The sequence below is a fragment of the Pleurodeles waltl genome, chromosome 9 (assembly GCF_031143425.1).
Source record: "Pleurodeles waltl isolate 20211129_DDA chromosome 9, aPleWal1.hap1.20221129, whole genome shotgun sequence".
In the NCBI taxonomy this organism is placed as follows: Eukaryota; Metazoa; Chordata; class Amphibia; order Caudata; family Salamandridae; genus Pleurodeles; species Pleurodeles waltl.
Window position 1 is genome coordinate 66,371,104 of NC_090448.1, and position 13,380 is coordinate 66,384,483.

Consider the following 13,380-nt stretch of genomic DNA (forward strand, 5'->3'; position numbering starts at 1 on the left):
AACGGGGAGAGAATAAGGGAATTGTTACACGCCATTCAAATGCCAGCCGAAGTTGCAGTGGTAAAGTGTAGTGCTCATACGAAAGGACAGGACTATGTTTCTCTGGGAAATGCATATGCGGATCAAGTCGCAAGATTTTGTGCCTTGAACTGTATATTACTCAGGGATGAATGGAATTCGATAAGTGAACCAGAACTTGAACCAGCTGAAGCATTTGCCTTGAAGGTTGTAGATACAATAGATGAATTAAAAGCATTACAGAATAACGTCAGGGAGGATGAAAGAGAGTCCTGGATTAAATCACAATGTATAAAGAGACCAGATGAATTATGGGTTTCAAATGAGGGAAAATTTGTTTTGCCAAATGGTCTCTTATCGCAGCTTGCGCGGTTCTATCATGGGCAAGCTCACCTAGGGAGAGATGCCATGATAAGATTGTTCAAAACTGATTGGTTTAACCCCAGATTTCGTCAAGCTGCAGAAGCAGTTTGCCATCGATGTGTCACTTGCCAGCAGATGAACCCAGGAAAGGGAACAGTTGTGAACGCGAGCCACATTGGCAGAGCCAGTGGCCCGTTTAGTAGAATGCAGATAGATTTCATTGAGATGCCTGTGCATGGAGGCCTGAAGTATGTGTTGGTGATTGTGTGCATTTTTAGTCACTGGATTGAGGCATACCCCACACGTAGAAATGACAGCCTTACAGTTGCGAAACTATTGTTGAGGGAGTTGATACCACGTTTCGGATTCCCGATCTCTTTAGAATCAGATAGGGGAAGTCACTTCAATAACGAGGTGATAAAGTTACTTTGCGAAGCGCTGAACATTGAGCAAAAACTGCATTGTAGCTATCGCCCTGAAGCCTCAGGACTGGTGGAGCAGATGAATGGTACACTGAAATCAAGAATGGCGAAAATATGTGCATCGACAAATTTGAAATGGCCTGACGCATTGCCCTTGGTGCTAATGTCAATGAGAAACACCCCTGATAGAAAGACTGGATTGTCTCCGCATGAAATTCTCATGGGCAGGGCTATGAGACTTCCTGCAGTTCCCGCAAACGCGCTTTTGAATATTACAGATGATATGGTGTTAGACTACTGCAAGGGTCTGGCTGACGTGGTTCGCTCTTTCTCTCACCAGGTGGAAGCAACCACCTTGCCACCGATCCAAGGTCCAGGACACGCACTGAAAGCAGGTGACTGGGTCGTGGTAAAGAAGCACGTGAGGAAGTCGTGTCTGGAACCCCTTTGGAAAGGCCCTTTCCAAGTGATCCTGACGACAACTACCGCTGTGAAGTGTGCGGGGGTTCCCAACTGGATTCACGCCAGTCACACAAAGAAAGTGTTGTGTCCCACAGATGAGGAAGTTGAAGCGCTAAAACTGGCAGTGCCTGATAAAACAGTACTGAGTGCTGAGACAGAGCAAAACCGAACTGAAAGCGAACAGGCAGGAACGGAAGAGAGAGAGATATTCTCTGAGGACGAAGAGACCAACTCACTTGGGGAAGACCAAGCAGAAAGTTCAGACAGCGACGAAGCAGCTGAAGGTGACAAAGAACCTGAAGCAGCTGAGGGTAGCAAAGAGCCTGAAGCGGCTGAAGGTGACAAAGAGCCTGAAGCAGCTAAAAGTGATAAAGAGCCTGAAGAAAGTAACGGTGACGAAGGGCTCGAAAAAGGTGAAAAAGCAGGAGAGCCTGATCAGAGGAGGGCTTTCCCAGAAGCAGACGATACAGAAAAAGAAAAAGAGAACGTGATTGATTCCCCAGAAGGAGGGGACAAGGCAGAACAGAACGAAAGGGTTCAAGCTTCCTCAGAAAAGATCGCAGGTCCATCAAATGGACATGGTGCAAAGAGGAGACTAAATATATCACCAACAAAACAAAGGACTGAAGAAAGTTTGAACGACGGAGAAAGGCCAAAAGTGAAAGAGAAAAGAAAAGAAGTAACTGTCGTGGTACCATCCCCGAGTGAAGAAAAAGACTTGACAAAAGTGGAAGTACCAGCGAAGCAGAATCGAAAAGAGAAGCAAAATTGAAAAGGAAAAGGATACCGAACAGAAGATATTCCGGTCCTGAATGGGCATATGTAGTTCATGACGATTGGACTGACGAATTTGTATCTCTAAGCCTCGAGAACGAAGAAGAAGAGATACCAATAGAAAAGAAAAGTTTTATGGACAGTGTTGATTGAAAGGGTAATAAATGATATTGCTTGCTACAATCCAACGTGATACCAACAACCAGCTGAGACATTGCTAAACCGGATAAGACACTTGCTGAACTGATAAAGACTGAGTTATTGCCGAATTGAGACAAATGCTGCTAACCGATAAGTGACTGGCCTCCTGAAGAAGACGGTGTGAACATTGCGCTCGTTTAGCTTTGTAACTGAATTGCTAAATAGTTTCTTTATAGGTGCTTCTAGCTCTCTGATTCTATACAGATCATGACGCAAAACAGTAGAAAGAAATATTGTAAATATGCGTGTATAGGCTCGATAATTGCATGTGTACTAATAATAATGGCAATAGTGCTTACAATGCATGGAAAGGGTGAGAATGAGAAAATTGATGCTTCTACTTTTGCTCCTGTTACTGTCACTGAACTAACTGCACTGAAAAGATTAGAATTAGATGAGAGACACTTGCATGATAAGAAAGAGCTTTCATATAATGTTTTCTATCGCTTGCTAACAGAATATGTTGAGACTATGGATGCGAAAGATTGTTATGTGTGTACACAGATACCGACATCAGTAAAGGAAGGGGTGACTTATCACCACATGCCTCTTACATACGGGATTACATGTAGTATAGTAATGTCTAGATTTTATGGTCAAACTAACATACAGTATTTTTATTCAAATTATGATGTTACCTTTGCATATATTCCTATAATAGCGCAGCTAAGCCAGATTGCTAAAGATTGGGATGCTAAAATAATGAGGGAATTTTTCGAGCCAATGCAACCTTTTGAAACGGCTCACGCTCATAGGGAAAACCTTACCTGCTCGCTCTCTGCAGTAGAAATAAGCTTTTTAGATCGCACAGATGATAGAAGAGCACAAATGAAGGCGAAATTAGAAAAAGAGCTACATAAGAGGACTTCAGTAGATAATTATGATTTTGGCGCAATAAAGACACAAGGGAGAATAGCTTTAGATGCTTGGCATGTAGGGAAATTTTGTATATATCGAGGTGAATCTTATTATGACAACATTTTTGTAGGAGCGAGTGAGTGTAAACATACGTTTATCTTTAAGGCCAAATGGACATTCATGATGAACGGACTTGACCCTGTCATACCAGGTGTATATTACATTTGTGGGTATAATGCCTATTATCGTCTTCCGAAAGGATGGTGGGGGAGATGTTATTTGGGTATAGTGTTCCCAAAGGTTTATCAACTGGATGACCTATCGATGATTCAAAAGACATCTGGATCCCATCGTATCCAGCTGCTGTGGTAGGAGATATATTTGGAGCCATGATTCCTTCATTGGGAGTTGTGCTGAATTCCATCAAAATAAGAAAGTTGTCTACTATAGTGGATAACATGTTGACAAAGTTTTCAGGTGCTATAATCCTGATAGATGCTGAACTTGCAGCGGAAAGAGCTATGACTCTTCAAAACAGGCTTGCTTTAGACATTCTTTTAGCAAAGGATGGCGGCGTTTGCAAAATGCTTGGTGCACGACACTGTTGTACGTATATTCCAGACAACAGTGTGAAAATTAAAACTATGCTTGCTAATCTAACAAAAGAGAGTGCAGATTTGAAGGAACTGAAAGAACCAGGAGTGTGGGAGAAGGTTGGAAAAGGACTTGCTTCAGTGGGAAATTGGATTGGGGGAATTTGGAATGGAATATTACTAAAAATAATACAGGGAATTTTAATAGTACTGATTTGCATATTTGGAATTTGGGGAATAAAAAGGGGAATATTAATGATAATGGAAAGAATTAAGAGAAGGAAGGAAGAGAAAATGATGAAAAGAATGGCAGAAGAATACAAAGCGAAAACTAGGGGAATTAAAAGGAAAAGAGAACTGACAGAATTTTAATGGAATAAAATTTGTGGGCATGATTTGGTGTGATGACAAGTAGTCATCAGAGGAGGGATTGATGAAGCTGAAATGAAGGTTTTACATTTATTAGCGCATAAACGTAGTGTGAAATAATCATGTGTGACTTTAACCGAACTAATAAAGATTGTACGGGGACAAAATGTGCCCTCAGAGTAGTTTGCCAACATTTATAAGCGTGCTTTATATAACGTGATGTATTAGAATTGCACTAATCCGACATAATCATAAACGTGTGCTACGATTTGCTTGCTTGAAATGTTTTAGCTTAGCATAACTTTAGTGGAGGCTTTGGCCTAGTTGCCTGGTCTCACGGTTTAGATGCTCGTATTTTTCCAATGTGCTAATAAACGTGTATTTTTGCTTGAAGCTGTACTTTTCCACTGAGATCGTTCACATGCTTATCTTAAGGTTTCGTGCCAGCCTGGCATATTTCTCTCCTTACTCCAAGGTCAATCTGCAGGTGCGGACAATGGAAGCTCTGAAAGTGAGTTAATTGGTATAAAATGTTGCAACTTGCGTACTCGTCTCCAAGGATAATGTATGCTTAAGTAAAAGCTTGAGAACTGTTGTTTTTGATTGGACAATTTGAAGTCAACCTATGAACCCTCCAATGGAAGACCCTACTGGATTTGAACGGTTGTCTATAAAAACCAGGTGCACGAGAGGAAAGCAGCCATTATTGGACATCGCCAATACCCGCCATTTTGCAGGACATTGCAGCTATTATGGCCCACTTTGCTGCGACGCCATTTTGAAAGAGACTTTGATGCTTTCTCTAATCGAGAGAAAGAGATTTAATGATTCTTGCCCTAGAGACTTTAACTTCGATCCCTTTGCATGAAGTAGTAGTTTTACCTTGCCGCCGTGAGGCAATTGCCCCGTCCACCTTGCCCCTTTGCCCCGTCCCATGCTGATCGAGAAACGGTACCTGTGAGACGAAGACTTCCTTGTATGCTGATCGTAATTGGTAAATATGAAAGGAAATTGTACAATTGCATTGTGTTTCTTTTAGGTAACCAACTGCTGATTTTTGATAAGAGCCCTAGCTAGGAGTTTTCTAAATTAATGTTGCTAAATTGTTTTGCATGAAGTCCCACATGCCGATGCTAATTTGTGGTTAGATGAGGATTCTTTTGTTGCACGATGCAATTTGAGACCTTGTTATGCTGACTAAATGTATGCAATTAGTTCATTACAGATTATCGTATTAGTGATTTGCATTGCTATTATCGAATGCCTTGTTATTCAAATGCTACATAGATTGCACCTGTTTCGCCGTTATGGACAGCTATTAATGTTCATTTACGTTTATCATTTGGTGTTGAGACACATCTATATTGTGCTAGCTTTGTTAATATAGGGAAATAAATTCACTAACTTTGAATAAACTGGTGTGGTTATTCTTGACTGAAAGGTCAGGGTTCGCCGAAAATGTATTCTGGATTCATTGTTAAGTGTTATGTTGATCAGGGTATTGCTTATGTTCGTTATTGATTATTGATTTGATTAAATTGACCGATATAGAGTACGGAGAGTCCCACTTAGCCAAAAGATTAATCGGCCTAAAGAGCGTCCGAATACAGGTAAATTACTAGTACGGAACGCTCTATCACTATCTCATAACTTAGAGACAGCTTTACAAACCAAGTGACAAGACCAGCACATTTTGGGACAGTCCCTTTAAACCGGCAATGCGTTATTTCAGAAATAGTTCTTATTCCTTCCATTTTGAGGACTGATCTCAAATATTTCCTGGGGTGCTCCAGAAACTCTGGACATAAATAAAGAATATGTTACAAGATTTCCTTTCCCATTTTCCAAAACCTGCATGCACTCATGCCATGATACTCAAGAGTACGTCTCGCGGGCTGCCAGCGGCCCCGTAGACCTTGCCTGGAGGCCCGGGGATCTTTCTTTATAGTCCGTTCTTGGGGAAGCCCTGCACAGCTCCTCCGTAGGGGGCTCCCCAATGTCCGATGCTTTCAGTAAACACAAAAGAAGGAACTGGAACATGCACCATAGCAACTTCAATGGGCACCTAAGGGTGACGTTGTACACCTAGCAGTGGCGGGAGGCGAAGGCCCTTTGAAAGTCAGCTGTTGCGCATTCACAGCTGACTTTTTTTAAGGAGCCTTTTTTGCAAGCTTCCTGCTATGCTGAGGACGTCGTAGCCCACAGCCTACTGTGTCTTAGCCTCCTGCAGCCTGTGTTCTCCAGCACTTCTCTCCCACCAAAAGGATGCTACACGCAGCAGGGGCCTCCCTGTGGATCGGGTCAGACTGCTCTCCTCCTGGCCACCCTCCAACCAGCTTGTTTCCCTCCTGCTCGCGGCCAGGAGGCCTATCAGGTTACTGTTTTGACTGTTTCATGGTTGTTTTTGGGCCTGTTTTGTGGTCTGCTGGGCCAGTTTTTACTGTTGATTTGCCTGATCTCAAAACTTATATTGCCTGTAGGAAGCTCCCATCCATGAGGTCTTCCATACCTTGCAAAAAACCTATACAACTTGATATATTTTTTTTTACTCTGGGCCCCCCTCATCCTACCCTCACCCACAGGTGCAGCCCTCTGCCACAAACAAGACTCTACTTTTGGCCCCGAGAAAAAGTATGTGAGTACCCATTCACGTAAGGGTACACTAACTAGACTCCATGCGCCATCAAACTGTTTAAAAGGCAAATGTAACACTCTGAAACGTAAGAGTAATTTTTTTTGTGTCAGTGTTCAACATAAAATTCAAGTATGGCTGCCGCTGCTTGGTCCAGGTATCCAAGTATATTTAGAATTGCTATCATTTGTTGCTGTTACTCTGTCTGCAACACATGCCATGTTTACTAGCACATTTAATGCTGGGAAATTATACTTCGTATTTAGATCTCTCACATAGCACACATTAAGCGGAGCTGTCATGTCTTGTTGTCATGCTTCTTTTCAGAGGTACTATTTTAGTATATTTTCGTTTTATGACAATCAAAAAAATATTTCATTTGATTGATCATAACCGAGCCTTCAATAGATGCAAATTCAAACTCTAATCTTAATCTACTTTGTGATATGGCCTCCTTAAATTGAATAGCTCCCTAATACAGGTCATGGATACTGTTTCTGCTTTTCTTATGATCTTTTGGGGGCAAAACATTTCCACATGCAGCACAACGGGGCTGGTTTAGTTTCAGCTCTCTTTGAAGTAGGTCCATCTCACCTCCACCATATTTCAGCTCAAAAGTGTAAATTGCTCCTGCTATGTCCATTGCCTTGTGGATCAAGTGTGCAGGTCGGGTCCCTAACTGAGTTTACTGTCCACTATAGCCCTCCTAATACACATATTGTTTAACATGTTCAATCTTATCCAGACCCATGTTCCTGGTACATTTTGGGATTACAGCATCCAAATGACATGATCTTGGGTTTTTGATGTTAATCCACAGTGGTGATCCATAGCAAACACGTGCACTTTAGTTAGCGATTGTTGCAAACCTCTTTAGGACGTAGAAAGCATAACAATATGGTCCGCAGGTGCCAAATACATCACTTTATCATTAACTAATTTAGGCGCCTCACCCATGGACTGTTGTGTCGAATGTGCTAATCTGGCACAACAAACAGAGAGTGTTCCCAAGGCCTGTTTCATTAATAATGACAGGCTCACAAGAGCAGCTTTTCAAAATGGTCATGACTGTCTGCAGCGGTACCCAAAACGCTACACATCTATTTAGGAAGAGGGAAAACTGTGGGTTGCTGGCAATTACTGTCCAGCACTAAACCAGTGAAAACGGCAGCCATATTGGCATGCATTTGAAAGAGGCAGCGATTTTGAAGTAGTATATGCTAAACGAGTAATTACAGAAGCTTAACCAAAACAACAATACAATGCAAGGAAGAGGACAATCACTCAAAATGGATTAACAATATCGAACTGTAGAACATAAATAGTATATGGACCACAAATTCAATTATATGAAACAACCTTCTGCATCCCAACTTGATTGAATATAACAAATAAGCACATGAAACAGCGTGATATTAGATATATGTCAGTGCCTCTTCTAAATGGAGTATGAAGACAGTCATAGCACAGTTCACTGGTACGTACTGTCCAACATTAGACTGGTGAATACAGCAGCTATATTAGGGGGATGAAATCAATGCATTGCAAAGCAGCAGCCATCTTAAAGTCGTGAAAACAGAATAAACAATTAGCAAAAACAATTTGATGCAAAAGAGGAGGACAATTGCTCTAAATCAATTGACATAATCCATTTATGGAACAAAATAGTATTATATATAGTATTATATGACCAAATTCAACAATATGAAATAACTTTCTGTATCCCAACTATACTAACTTTAACAGATACTTTTCCAACCCCGAGAGGGCTCTTACCAGTGTTTGCCACGTGCGACTCTTCCATGCTCCTGGTCGGGTGACAGGGTGGTGTGTGAATGAAACAAGAAAGCAGGCTCTATACTAAAACATAAAGTCCATGTAGGTAAAAGTTAGGCGCATGACTGCCATGATGAATCCTGAAGAGAAGCGGCCATGAAGCGGGCGCCATACTGATAAGATGCAATAAAATATGGGCAAAAGCTTAACACACACTCTCAGTGTAACACCGGAAGGAAAGGAAAAAAGAATAGTCCCCCAAAGGAACAGACAAACGAAAGCAAGGGGTAAGGATACATTCCTTGGCCAGTGCTCCATGGGAGGAAACAAAAAACAAAAAGGAGGGACAAAGAGAAAGGGCTGACCATTAGCAAGCAAGGATTTCTACAGGACATTGACATAGACAAATGAAAAGTAATGGGTGAACTTGAATCCCACAAATTAGATACCACAGGTTGCTAAGTGACAGCGCAAGCGCTGTCTAGGTCAGACCTAAATATGGAGGCGAACCAGGGAAAGGCAGGACATCTGAAGTGTTAGCAGGAGACAGGATTTTATTCAGAAAGTAAAATGCGTACTTGGCAGAAATCATGTATCATGAACCAGAACATCAGTAAAAACATAGCTTAGGGCCACATGTGCATAGTTTTGAATTAGCAATGTCCTAATTGCAATTTCCTGTGAGACGCAATTAGGAAATTGCTTTTTCAAGTGTATGTAACCCTTTTGAGTTTAATTTGCGAGTCACAGTTGGTCGTAAATCAACCTACCTCTTGAATAGTAATGAGGTAGGTAGCAATTTGCAATCCATTAGGAATTGCAGCCATTCCAGTGACTGTGGCCTGCTAGCGTCAGTAGACCACCATGTCTGTGATTGCTTTTAAATAAAAGGAAAACAGGATGTGTTTAAAAAGAAAAAATGGAAACATAGAAGTTTCATTTTATAAGAGTAGACACTGCTCCGTGGGACCACTGCCTGCTCTTAAAAAATATATTTTCCCAACTATTCTCAAAGGGAAAGTGGTCCGTTAGCGACCCCTTCCCATTTGTGAATGGGTTACCACCAACTTTCTATTGGCAATAAACTGTGACTGTTTCACAACTGCATTTTTTCACAAAACATTGATACATACCTTTCCGAATCGGTATAAGAAAGGGACGCCCTCAAGACGCTGAATCACAATTTAGGCTTTGTACATCCCAAAATGCATTTTCCCTGTTGCAAATGTCCGATTCTGCTAATCGGTCTGCTTGCGACAGGAAAATTGCTTCGTACATGTGGCCCCTAGTTACATTTAAGCATTAGCATTATTCCAGAGCCAGTCACTACCACTATTCTTTGTCCAACCACTATTCTACTACTGAGCCCACAGTGCTTCTACTTAGACCACTGTGCCACCGCTGGCACCACTATCTCACTGCTGATACCCTTGCCCCACCATTGAGGGCACTGTTCTACTACAGAGAATACTATTTCTCAGCGAGGCCTCCATCTTACTGCTGAGATCACTGACTCACTACTTAGAACTCTCTCCCGCTACTGAGACCACTATTCCACTACTGAGACCACTATCTGACTACGGAGGCACCGTTCCCACTACTGAGACCTCTATCCACTATGAGGAGCACTATGCCATGGCTGAGACTACTATCCCACTAATGAGACATCTATCCCACTACTGACACCACTGTTCCACTACAAACACCACTATCCCTCTATTGAGACTTCTACCTCACTTCCAAGGTTATTTACACACTATTGAGACCTCTCTTTTACTACTGAGACCGCCTTCCCACTGCTGACAGCACTATCCCATTACTGAGAACTCGTATGCACAAGTGAGACCTCTATCTCACTCCTGAGACAACTGTCTCACTAAAGAGATCCCCATCACATGTTGAGACCAGTGTCCCACCACTGAGCCTACTACCCCTCTATTGAGACCACACTAGTCCTCGTTCAACCACTACCTCATTCCCGAGACTTCTAACTCAAAGTAATTCTGTTCTTACCTTGAGTAATGAAACAGCAGCACCAAGACACTCTTGCCACTCTTAACAAGCACTGGCAAAGCCAATAGGTCTGGCATTAGCTGCCAGCCTTTTGGATTTGTCAATGCTTGTTTTGTCGTGGTTTTGTTGGATTTGATGTGGAATCTCACCAATGCATGTAAAAACATTGCCTATAATGAAAAGTAGCTTATGATTTCAAATAACACACATTGACAATCACCAACACTAAAAGGAACTACTTTGATGGCAAATGTGATACTTGTGAAAGAGCAGAATGCCATCACACACACACCGAAGTTAGCCAATGGCTGAAGTGAGCTTACCTATTTCCCAAAGCTATATGATGTAGTGGGATGAATTAAAAATGTGAATGACAGAAAGATTCACCAATGGAGGAAGATAGCTGGCTGAAAGCCACTACAAGTAAGACTGATTTATATAAAGGTGTACTAAAATCAAAAGTTTGTTGCTAAAGCAGACAAAATAAAATAGTGGCTCAGTGCTTACAGTAGAAACTGGAAGCAAAACTCTCTTTTGGTTAAGATAGGTAAGAGAATAAACATGTCTCTTAAGTATTGAAAGGTCTGTCTCAGATTTGTATTCTTTTGAGGTTGATAAAATGCATACCGATGACGTTAGCAATAAGATGCGCGTGTGTGTGTGTAAGAGAGATGCATGGTTGAAATTAAATTCCTAAACTAGAGTGGGATGAATAGAAAGGATAGCAACTTATCGGTTTGGCAGTACTAGACCTTACATTGTACAGTTACTTGATTGTATTACCCTTTTTTAATATTAAACATATTAACACTTTGAAGCCTGGGGAGATATAGCAATTTGAGAACAATCCCATGATTTTTGGTCAGTTGTGGAAGCTGGGGTTGCAACTTAAGTGTGCGTGATTGAAGGTTAAAATGTGCACACGTAAATATAGTAATAATGAAGAGCTGTTTCTTGAATTGGGAAGTAGGGTGCTTTCTAGCTGTTCCTAGCTCGACACTCGGAAAATAGAAACAAGCATTATCAATGCCAATAGGTGTGGCTTTAAAGGAAAGTTGTATGGCAATATGAAGCAGTAAAAGTCAATAATGTCAAAAAAATAGACATGTAATTCTGTGGAAGACATGTACTGTAGAATACTATTGGGGTAGGTTAACAGGTCAGGTGACAGTTGCACTATCAAGCCAGACCTAATGTTTGGTTAATGTAGGTTAATGCTTGCTGTCCCCCATCTGTGCTGCTGCCAGAGAAACACAACATAAATTATCTATTTATGTAAGGCGTATTAATAGCATTCCAATGTCTTGTGTACCCCTGAAAGTTCAAGCTTCGGCAGCTGGACAAAAACACAAATTGATCACAGCTGGTGGAGAGCAAGCACTTTTGTGTGGAAGCACACAACTTCTGCCGAATTAAAACGCATACTCCTGATTCCCAACATGTGGGTGGAGCCAAAGCCTCTCTCCTGGTGACTCTCACATAACTGTCTGGTGACTCCCACTGAGAACACTGAAACAAAGAGAACAGTGCCACACTTAATTTGTTCATCCTGCTCACAATGAAAACACAGAAACAATGAGAACAATGGCATCCATTCCTTCTCTGACTGATTGACTGACTGATTGATTGACCGAGAACACTGCCACTGTGATAAACATGCTATAAGCCCTGCTTGACTCCTGGTAATGAGCATAACAAAACACCAGGAAAGTGACATCCCTGCCCATTTGACCCCTGAAAATGAGAATGGCATAGGCGTATCACAACCACTCTTTGCCCTTCAACTGCTATGGTATAAGAATGATACAACACGAGGGACAAAGTTGTTCAGACTGTTTGACCTCTGAAAGTGAAATCATTGAAACACTGATGAAGGTCCCCCTTTACTATTTGCAGAATTAATGTTCTGTAATTTTGTGCTATTACTGTCCTATTGCTGATATAATGTGATCACACTTTTTCATAACAGGGCATCCTATGCAGCATTATTGGAATCTCTACCACAGTGACAGCCAGCCTGGGCATGGCTCCTGGAAGAGCTGAAATTCTGCCTTTGTATACTGTGTTCACTCTGGGCTTTACGTTCACCTTTTCTGGAATAATATTAGACATACCAGGCATATTGTTGGTTACACCTCACATACCTGTCCAGGAATTATTGTCCATCCTTGGCCTAGTGGTGTCCATTTAAGTCGTAAAGGTGTCTATCACGTAATGAAGGCTTTGCATTATGGTGTCCGCCCTTGGCATTTATTCCTTAACTTTTGTTGAACATCACTGCATCTGATGGCTCCTCTGGATTATGGTGGTCTTTAGTCGTGTGTGATACATGTGGATATGAACCAGACTCTGTATGTATGAAGCTGTAGTACACCTGGTTCAGTTGTTCATGGAGTCCGAGAACAAAAACTGCACATCTTAGTAAATCTCAAATGCTATTATTCAAAGAAAAAACGATTTATGGGTCCAAATGTAGCTAGTTTGTGTGGCAAAACGTGCTATTTTAAGAACTTTAAATATATATTTTTTTAAAAGCATACACATATGCTCATGATATTTTTAAGGTTGGCAACAAATCATGCATTGGTGTGAGAGGGCAATGGTTGTTTTGTGAGAAAGCATTTTAACATCCATATTCATATACATGTTATCACCTTTGCAACCCCACCCTTCCAAGTAAATTGTCGAAATGCATGACTGTTATCAGCTCTGCATGGGGGTCAGAACTGCAACAGTCCTAGTCCCCCTGCATCTAGGAGGCAGGGGAGGAGCTGGTCTAAACACAGTTAAGGGCACCTGCTATTTCGCAGCGTGGGGTGTTGCCTGTTTTATGCTATGTATGTACTCTTACGGTAGCTATGAAGAACACAAAATATAGTTTTAATAAATTGAGCTCAAT

The 13,380-nt window shown here is 41.5% G+C and overlaps 1 long non-coding RNA gene across 4 annotated transcripts in view; it reads right to left on the reverse strand.

The window, feature by feature from the left end:
• Positions 1–13,380, reverse strand: part of LOC138258577 (uncharacterized) — a 150,910-nt gene that overhangs the window by 52,397 nt on the left and 85,133 nt on the right. For all 4 annotated transcript variants that reach the window (XR_011198430.1, XR_011198431.1, XR_011198433.1 and 1 more), the window contains exon 3: positions 8,469–8,552. This is a non-coding gene — a long non-coding RNA (uncharacterized lncRNA). The remainder of the gene's footprint in view (positions 1–8,468; positions 8,553–13,380) is intronic.